Consider the following 9,746-nt stretch of genomic DNA (forward strand, 5'->3'; position numbering starts at 1 on the left):
ATTATGGGATCAAAAGGACCAAAAGTGGTCATACATGATAGCTCGTCACCGTGGGCAGCCTCCGTGACCATGACTTCGACCTTGACCTTTGACCTTCAAGGTCATGGTCACGGAGGCTGTCCGTCGTTTGGGACCGTTTTTAGCCCGCTCCTTCCATAAATTCAAGACGTTATCCGGTACCCCGTCGTTAGACCTCAAATTTGACCTTGCAGGTCAAAGGTCAAAGTCAACAAAATGCATAGTTTTGTTCGAACTTTTTGAAGGTGGCAGTCTTCCTTTAAAGCCTATGACGTTGTAGATAATGCGCCTATGTGCCAAGGCGCATTTTCTACAACGCCATACCTATCGTACCTAATATGATAGCATTTATTAATTTAAAGATGAAAATATGAACAGTTAATTTGTATTTAATTTATAAATGTTAATGGCAATTAAAAGTAACTTGTTGAAGGTGAGCTATGGCCAGTTTGAGCATTATTATGAAAAGTATGATGTTAGAAAATGACCATATGCTCATGATACAATTAAATGTATCATATTTCATTGTAGCATGAGCATAAGGTCAGTTTCTAGCATCATAATATTAAAAATGACGCTCACGCCAGGAAAACATGGTCAATGATGAGCAGAATGCGTGCTGTAGGTATTGTCGAGAATCAAAAAGTCTTATGTTACGGCCACGGGGTGTCTGATGTCATCAAGTTGTTCATAGGTACATTCATCGCAATGCACCATCGCAATAGTTATTGGAATTGGTTTGTTTTTTGTTTGTTTTGTTGGGATAGGCCCTTTCGGTCCAATTAGACCATTTCAGAGCCGGGAGGATGGTAGGAATTAGGGGGAGGCATCGGTCTGGGCAGGCATCCTAGTGAGTCACCGGGGCTGAGCCCGTCCAGAAGACAGGCCACCCAGCCCCACGATACTCACTGCACCCGGCTTTGGGGTGCGCTCCCTCGGGAGCCGCTCCAAGGGAGCAGCCCACATGAGATAAAGTTGCCTGTCCAGCCCGGAGGGGGTTGCAGTGCGGAGGAGAAGGATTTATGTATCCTGAGGATGGAATCACGGAACGGTGTCAGTTATTGGATTGCCTTAATTTAATTTCACTTCACAATGCTATGCTCGTATTTCACCAAAAAGGGGTCATGCCTAAATATAAATTTCTGGTGTCATTTGTTACCTAGGTACATCTAAAATTGTGTGTTGTTAGGAACCGTTTGTTCGAAGCGTGTGTGAATAGTAGGTTAAGAATTTGATGATTCTAGATATCGACACCTTTTTTTAAACCCACATTTGCTCTCCCGTGAATTTCCGGGAGGCACGAAAGATCTCCTTTTAAAAGTGTCCAATCGTCCGATCCTGATCAAATATGTGTGTTCGTAAGCCTGTTCTGGTATTGCTTTATCTGCCAAGACAGACAAACTTGAGAAAAATCGAGTGATTGTACCTTTTTTGAAGGTCTCTAACCAACTTGTCTGAAATTCACCGGAGAACAAATGTGGGGTTTAAAAAAAGGTGTCGATATATTGCCTAACATTTACTATTTATCTCTTCCGTAACCGTGTGATACAATTCATACCATGTGAAGCATCAGCGAAATTCATAGCCCATTACAGATGGCAGCAGTGTCGTTTGTACAGAGGTCGCTGATGGTCACGGGTCAATACCGGAGTCGTGGGCGGAGCCTAATGTCATGACGCACGAAAGTCTCTAGGCTCGAGATATCGCCTCGAGACTCGCCGCTGCGCGAGGGTGGCGCTAGTGTAGTAAGAGGGATAGCGAACCCGGCGCGCATGAGACATTCAGGCTTGTATACGGTTTGAGTGCGGCGCGCAAGATAGGAACATTAGTGTTTTAGGGTGGTTAAGGAGGTTTAAGTGGGAATTTACAGGATTTTGATCATTATTTTAAAAGTATTGATATTCGCGCTTTTGTAAGGCAGAATAGCTACCGTAAGGTGGGGCTATTTGAGACAGTGGGGCTATTTGAGACAGTATTTAAAATTGTTATAAAATAAAAACCGTTTGAAATTTATGCTTAATTTTTGCTCAGGTGATTTACTGCTCGATTCCACACCTTCCTGAGCAAAAATATCACATAAAAATCAAACGCACTTCATTTTATAGCGATTTTAAATACTGTCTCAAATAGCCCCACTGTCTCAAATAGCCCCACTTTACGGTACCGCTCACATCAACACACAGCGAGGACAAGAAGCAATCAAGAGTCAAGGTTTTTTTATTCTAGAAGACGGCGAGGTCTATGTTGTAGCCCACATCTTTTTTAGATTACAGGTTCTTTTGCATCAGTCTGAGGGGTGTTCACGGGCACCGCACACTGCTGCGTGCGGTGTGTGCGGTACGTCCAGCAGGCGTGGGGGTAGGGGATGGGTAGGCGGCTCTGACGTCACGGCTGCGTGCGGTGGACGGCTTCCTGTGGCCGGTCCCGACCGGCCACAGCGGTCGCTGTGTGCGGTGACGGAAGGCTGACGTAGGGACGCAGTGGGCGGAGCTTGGAGGCTGTGTGCGGTCCGACCGCACACAGGGTCCGTGAACAGCCCTCTGGTTTCACTTGGGCCAATCTTGTCGGTCTGCTTTGATGTTTCTCATATCTTGGTTTATATAGATTGGAATTTGGATGTTTCTGCGTTCTTGATGTGGTGGCTTAACGAATTCCATTTATTTACCTGGTCTATTCGTGAGAAAAAACATTCCCTCGTCAACGTCTAGTGGTGGGGCTTGTACAATTTGAGTTAATCTCACTCTGTTCGGTTTTTTACGGTTGGTTGAGGTCACTCATGGAGCTGATGGAGGATTTTGTGAGTCTCGTCTCCCCGTTGTCTTCTCTCTTCTAGGGTGGTAAGCTTAAGCCGACTCTGCCGTTCTGGATACTTTAACTCTTGCATTTCCACAATTCTTCTGGTAGCTGCTCTGTGAACTGCATCAATCTTCTTGATATTAGATTTCTTATTAGAGGACCATACTTGGGGGCAAAATTCAACATGAATTTTGAGGGCGAACAAATGTTTTGTATGCTAGGCTAAACAATGCCGGACTCAGCTTTTCAAATGTTACGGTTTTGCCTGCAGGGGGCAAGAACTGCAAAAATAGCCGATTTTTTCGGACAGTTTTTCTGCAATAACTTTTGACCCAAGCCTTGTACGAGCTTACTTTTACCGGCATCGTGTTCCTCTCGTCAAGACGCATCGAATGAACTATAACTTCACCTTGAAAATTTGACCTCAGGTCAAGGTCATGACCTGACCGGAAAGGGTCATGTTGCATATCAGTCGATCCGTATCGTCGAGCTGAACACATCTAAGGCGTTTTCATCGCTCTAGCATGCCTCTATCAAAAGTTATTTGCGAAAAACTGTTAGATATCATTCGTGACCTAAGATGACCTCAGGGCATACACAGGGGTCACGGACACCATTTTCATGTTCAGTGTGTCTAAACCACTTGTAATTCAGTGTTTGGGAGTGTTTATAATGTCTTTCGTCCAAAAGAGGCGCATTTCAATTTTCTCCCATTGACTTATAATGGGGAGGTCGCAAAATTGACCTGACCTAAGGTCATCGATATCGAAATTCTGAGATATAGATTTTGTACATGCTATTGCTCTTAGCAATCGCTGAAAGTTTCAAAGCGATCGGTCTCTCGGTGTAGCTATGACAGACATTGAAACTTTTTATGAGGTGAGGTCACTTCAAGTGACCTGGTGACCTGACCTTGAATGACCTTGGTCTGAAATTTTCACAACATGTGTAGAATTGATGTATGATAAGGTGTACCAAAAACGGAGCCGCGCCGCCGTTTTTGAGATATTCGCGAAAAACCACAAGGGGGTGTTCAAACACCCCCCCCCCCCAGCAGGGCGCGGGTTAAGGTCCTAGGTCACCGGTTGACTTTCCAGGTCAGGTCAATGACACAATAGTCGGGAAAATTGGGATCCGTTTGAACGTTGTAAGGGGTAGCCGCTATCAAGATTCCTTTGCTACTCAATGGGGCTGCAATGGGGTTTTTCGGGGTGCTGATCACGAATATCATATTAGTTTTGATTACAGATGATTCCTTCATGCATTTAGGCCAGGTCGGGTCAGGTCAGGTCAGGACAACCAGTAGAAGTCCTGCCGAGTATTTGTAGTAGGTGTCAACCGCCTCTGACATCTTCGTTACATGCTACGAAGACGCCAAAACTATTTCGTAAATGTTCATATGGTTGCTAAATTCGAATTCAGCTCCAAAAACTAGCCTAGAAACATGCAAAATTTGAAAGTGAACCGAGGTCATCAAAGGTCAGTGACCTGACCTGACCTTCAGGTGACCTTGACACCCACCCTAATGCATGAGACCAACATCATATCACATGTCTGAACACTTGAAACTACGAAAAGACTGCAAACCCGCGGCTAATGCGAGCTGACATACGCCGAATCGCGATTCCGGCCAAACATGGTCTCCAAAAGTAGGTCACAGGTCAAAGGTCATTTGGGTCAGGGTCATGAAATTTTCAGGGTAGGTGTTAAATTGACTAAAGCGAGGGCACTGAAAGTTTTGTCGCGATCGACCGCTTTTTGCGCGAGTATTTCGCGGAAAACTGAGGGGGGGGGTCCGTTCGACCCTTCTCCCCTACGGGGGGAGGTCGAACGGACCCCTTAACACCCTAACGGGCGAAGGTTGATACGTGTGTTGAAATCCAGCGAGGAGTCAACAATAACACCTAGGTCTCTTTGTTCGTTGGTGTTCTCCAGCTTAGTACCACCAAGCGTGAAGATGGGCCTACTATCGGGCATCATTTGCTTGGCAGGTACCTATTCGAAGAGTCTGACACTTTGAGGCATTATAGACGATATCATATCTGCTATGTAAACTTCGTAAGCAACCCCTTACAACCTTAAGTTCCCACACTCCTCCCCTCCACCGTACTCTCGCCGTGTAACTACGTGCGCGTCGCCGCTCGGCATCACTCTTCCTCCTATGCAAATTCCTGCCACCAGATGTCACCCACTTCGCTGTCTCGAGGCGAATCCAGAATGGAAAAAAACAGTTCTTATTACGAGTCAATGACAAGTGCCACAAATATTTGAGTGACAACGAGATGTACATAGAGTAAAAGTTTCGGCAGGGCTTGAAATGGCTATTTCCTAAATATGGTTGAAATTATCCCACGCATTGAAAAATAATCGTGAAAAAAATAGGGTCTCAAGAACTTCGGCGCCAACAGTTGGCTGCCCCGTTTGCTATGCAACGAAAAGAAATGCTATTTTCGATCCGTGTGTTCTGAGTTAGTCCTGTGTCTACTGGGTTGTATATACATTTCGCTCGATCGCCTTTTGACGGAGAAACAGTTTGTCATGGAAAAAGGATCAATCGCGTCGTGATGCCCGTATCGGATCATCATGCGTTCTACTTTGGAATGATTGGAAAACTTGCGGCAACTCTATAAAGACATAGATGAATTTCGTTACCTAATAATGATCACTTTTACCTATTGGTTTTGAACATTTATATTTTTAGGAATAGGTACGGGGACCCGCAGTTGCCACTGTACACGAACCCCAAGTCTAACCGTCTGTCCTGTCCAGTAACAAGTGGTAACATTGATATCGACTGCCCGTCCCTGTACAAGAGCAGCTGAGGTTTTCTGTGCGTGCCCTCTGACAGCTTATCGTTGTTCCCTGTGAGGGTGCTGGGACAATATACTCAAGGTCGCTGTACAGTAGCAACTGCGGGTCCCCGTACTAATGTTTATCATCCAAAAACTGCGGAGTGACAAAATGGAGGGCTCTTTTCAACTGTAAAAATATAATTCAGTTTTATCAGGTTATGCAGGAAATCCAGTGAAATCTATTAAGTAGCAGATTTTTTTTTATAAATGCTTTTGTAGCCTCGCCTCTTTCTGAAAAATACATGAAGTATCGCAGCGTGCCTTTCTCAAAGAGTTCGGTTCCGACACTGCTGTATTGGACGTTAGCTGTGATTGCCACTCACAAAGTGGATGTGTCCTGACCAGAGACTGACCGCGAACTACAGCGTGATAATCCAGGACCACGTCACCGAACTACAGCGTGATAATCCAGGACCACGTCACCGAACTACAGCGTGATAATCCAGGACCACGTCACCGAACTACAGCGTGATAATCCAGGACCACGTCACGACTGTGAGCGGACCAGCGACTCCATTGAACTCAACTCAACTCTCAGACTCAACTCAACTGGCTGTCCGGCGGCGAGCCGGCGCGGTCGTCAACTCTAGGGGTCGCTTCGGTCCGGCGACAAGGCACGGCCTCAAACATTGCGTACGGCTCAGTGCTTGACAATGTTACATCCAGAGCTGCGAAGTCGATGGATTTTCGGATGACCCCGACTCCGGCTTCAAAGATCGACTCCGACGCCGACTCCTTATAAAAAAAGGACTAAGGATGGAGCCGGAGGACACCTTGCAAACAGGTCACCATGTCGGGATCTCAATCACGAACGGACGCACTCACCGTAAAGGGAGTAGTTAGTTCACTTTCACGAAATTATAGTTCAACAACTTTTAATTCGTTAAGTGCTTGCTGAATGTAAGGCATTTATTTTAATCGTTTAATTGTTTTTTGAATGACCTCCTTACAAAATTATACTTTTCATTCATGTATTTTTGTTTTAGATGAATTTTCGGCCACGGGCCATGATCACATCAATGCCAAATACAGGGTGACACAAAAAAAGCGGTCATCACCAAAATTCGAATAACTTCGGAAGTTTTATTCAGATCATCACCAAACTTCGGCCACTTTAGGTCACACCTATGTAGCAGACATCCACCAAGTTTCAAGTCTTCACTACGAATACTTTTAGTACAGTGTATGTTTTACGGACGCTCCACAATTTGCTCCAGGTGAGCGCCCCGGCGCTGCAGGGCGTAGGCACACCTGCATCCGGCGGGCAAAGTTGCCGATAACCCGAAAAGAATAACGTTTCAGGGGTAGCACACCCCCTGAGCACTGTCTCCAGAGGCCATTGCACTCTGTAAAGTGCACAGCCATCGGGTTATCGACTACTTTGTCCGCCGGATGCAAGTGTGCCTACGCCCTGCAGCGCCGTGGCGCTCACCTGGAGCACATTGTGGAGCGTCAGTAAAACACACACTGTACTAAAAGTATTCGTAGTGAAGACTTGAAACTTGGTGGATGTATGCTACATAGGTGTGACCTTAAGTGGCCGAAATTTGGCGATGATCTGAATACAACTTCCGAAGTTATTCGAAATTTGGTGATGACCGTTTTTTTGTGTCACCTTGTATAAGAATATTGGAAGACAAAATACAAATTAGGTACAAGTCGAATCATCGTCAGTTTCTATCTTTCTACTTTTCGCGTGATAAGAATGACAGGCACTTTCACACTTGGTAATGGGTACACTCAAGTAATCGTTACATTCGCACATATCTGCATGGAAACATGAAAAAAACACACTTAACCTCATCCTATCACTATAAAGATAACACTTTGCTTTCCATGATACACATTTGGCACAAAATACTTAGGTATGAATTACTGACTTATGAATGTGCGTAGGCATGATTTCTGCGGCGAGTGATAACAGCTACAAAATGTGCCAAGAAGATATGTTTCGGTTGAGAATCGGTCTGTGTTTGCGAATTTGGATAGATTCACATATTTTTCTGTGTGGATGGTCACTTGTCTTTTGCAGGATTTCTACCGATAAAGGTGTGTTCCCTGAATTTTACGCTGAGTTCAACGCTGTTGTCGGATTTTTTTTTTTTACAGATACAAAATAGCCCACAAATTATTTTTCTTAAAGGTCAATAATGATAAAAAATATATGGGTGGCGCCACCTATATCTCGGTAACTATCAAAGATAGCGGAAAATGTTACTAAGTAAGTCACAGTAATTGAAATAGGCCGGTGGCAATATTATCACACGAATGCAGCACGAACACGGATACGGCCGATTAGACGGCCGGCAGCCGCCGCCAATATTCTTCAAGATAAGGTTGGGGCTGCTGTCGCGTGGCTGTCAGCTGTTGTCCCAGGCGGTCGTGCTGACATGCCGGTGGGCGGTAGCGGTATTCCAGGATTCCATTATTTACCTAAATGCTTTGCTTTTAAAGGGGTTTAAATAATAGACGATTCCCGGCTTGTCTCGTGAGGTTGTTATCATAATCAGGAGACTTTTTTTACTAATCTTGTCGAGACCGTAGCATTTGAATGAAACAAATTCGGACGATCGTTCCCTAGTAGCACACAACATTGACGTCTAAGGTGTATTTAGTGGAATGCCCTTCATGATCACATCTCGGTCGCCCTTATAATCCTCGCGAAAACATACCTTTACCGAAGAATAATCGGAAAACGGTACAGAAAAAGCGAGGAGCCTGTTTCCGAATATTCTCACGGAAACATTCCTTAACCGAAGAATAGTCGGAAAACGGTACAGAAAGGGCGAGGAACCTGTTTCCGAATATTCTCACGGAAACATACCTTTACCGAAGAGTAGTCGGAAAACGGTACAGAAAGGGCGAGGAACCTGTTTCCGAATATTCTTGGGTGAAAAATATCATTAGGTTTAGTTCTATTTTGATGACACTCACTGACTTGCACAGCGGGGCAGAGTGTTTTTTTTTCTTATGCGGCGCCAGTGAATGCGCGGCAGACCAAGACGCGGCTCCCGCTGCCTCCATCCCCCTCGCTACCCACGCCGCGCGTGCCCTCGGGCACTTACCGAAGGGAAGGCAATCAGCTGTTACTTTCCATTCCGGATGGCCGTTCACGGGCACCGCACACTGCTGCGTGCGGTGTGTGCGGTGAGTCCAGCAGGCGTGGGGGTAGGGGATGGGTAGGCGATTCTGACGTCACGGCTGCGTGCGGTGGACGGCTTCGACCGGCCACAGCGGTCGCTGTGTCCGTTGACGGAAGGCTGACGTAGGGACGCAGTGGGCGGAGCTTGGATTGGAGGCTGTGTGCGGTGCAACCGCACACAGGGCCCGTGAACAGCCCTCAGAGGTTCTCCTTCATCCATGTAAACATGTTATTGTCAGTGAAGCGGGACCGCCGCCGACCTGCCTCCAGGCACCGCCGGAGGGGTGGGTGTGACGTCACAGCAGGGACAGCAGTTGTATGTACACAGCACAACGGACTTTGGCCAGTTAGCGTCCCCTTTACAGCAGGACGGACATTGAAGGGAACGCTAACTGGTCGGGGACGGCGCTGAGGACCGGTCAGCCATATGTACAGCGCTGCCAAGGCCTTGGTTTCTTAATCATTTTTTGTATCATATTTCAAAAGTTGAACTACATATATGAAATGCCGGGTGTGCTTCTTGATGGGAGCATATCGACACCTATTTTTTAACCCCACATCTGCTCTCCCGTGAATTTCCGGGAGGCACGAAAGATCTCCTTTTAAAAGTGTCCAATCGTCCGATCCTGATCAAGTATGTGTGTTCGTAGGCCTGTTCTGGTATTGTTTTATCTACCAAGACAGACAAATATACAGATAAATATACACGTTTGGTGCATATTTGGTGCAGATTAGGTGCAGATTTGGTCAAATTAGGTTCCGTGTGTCTCTTAGTAGCTACTAGGGTTACCCGCGTGCTCCGCAACGCTAAGGGGGGATTTTTTGACCCGTGGGTTGGTCTGTGTCGATTTGGTTGGTAAATATCCATTTCGTTCGATTGCTTTTTGACGGCCAAGCATTTTGTAAGAAAACAAAAAGATACATCGCATCGAGGTGCC

Source organism: Amphibalanus amphitrite, unplaced genomic scaffold (assembly GCF_019059575.1).
Source record: "Amphibalanus amphitrite isolate SeventyFive unplaced genomic scaffold, NRLGWU_Aamphi_draft 000430F_arrow, whole genome shotgun sequence".
NCBI lineage: Eukaryota > Metazoa > Arthropoda > Thecostraca > Balanomorpha > Balanidae > Amphibalanus > Amphibalanus amphitrite.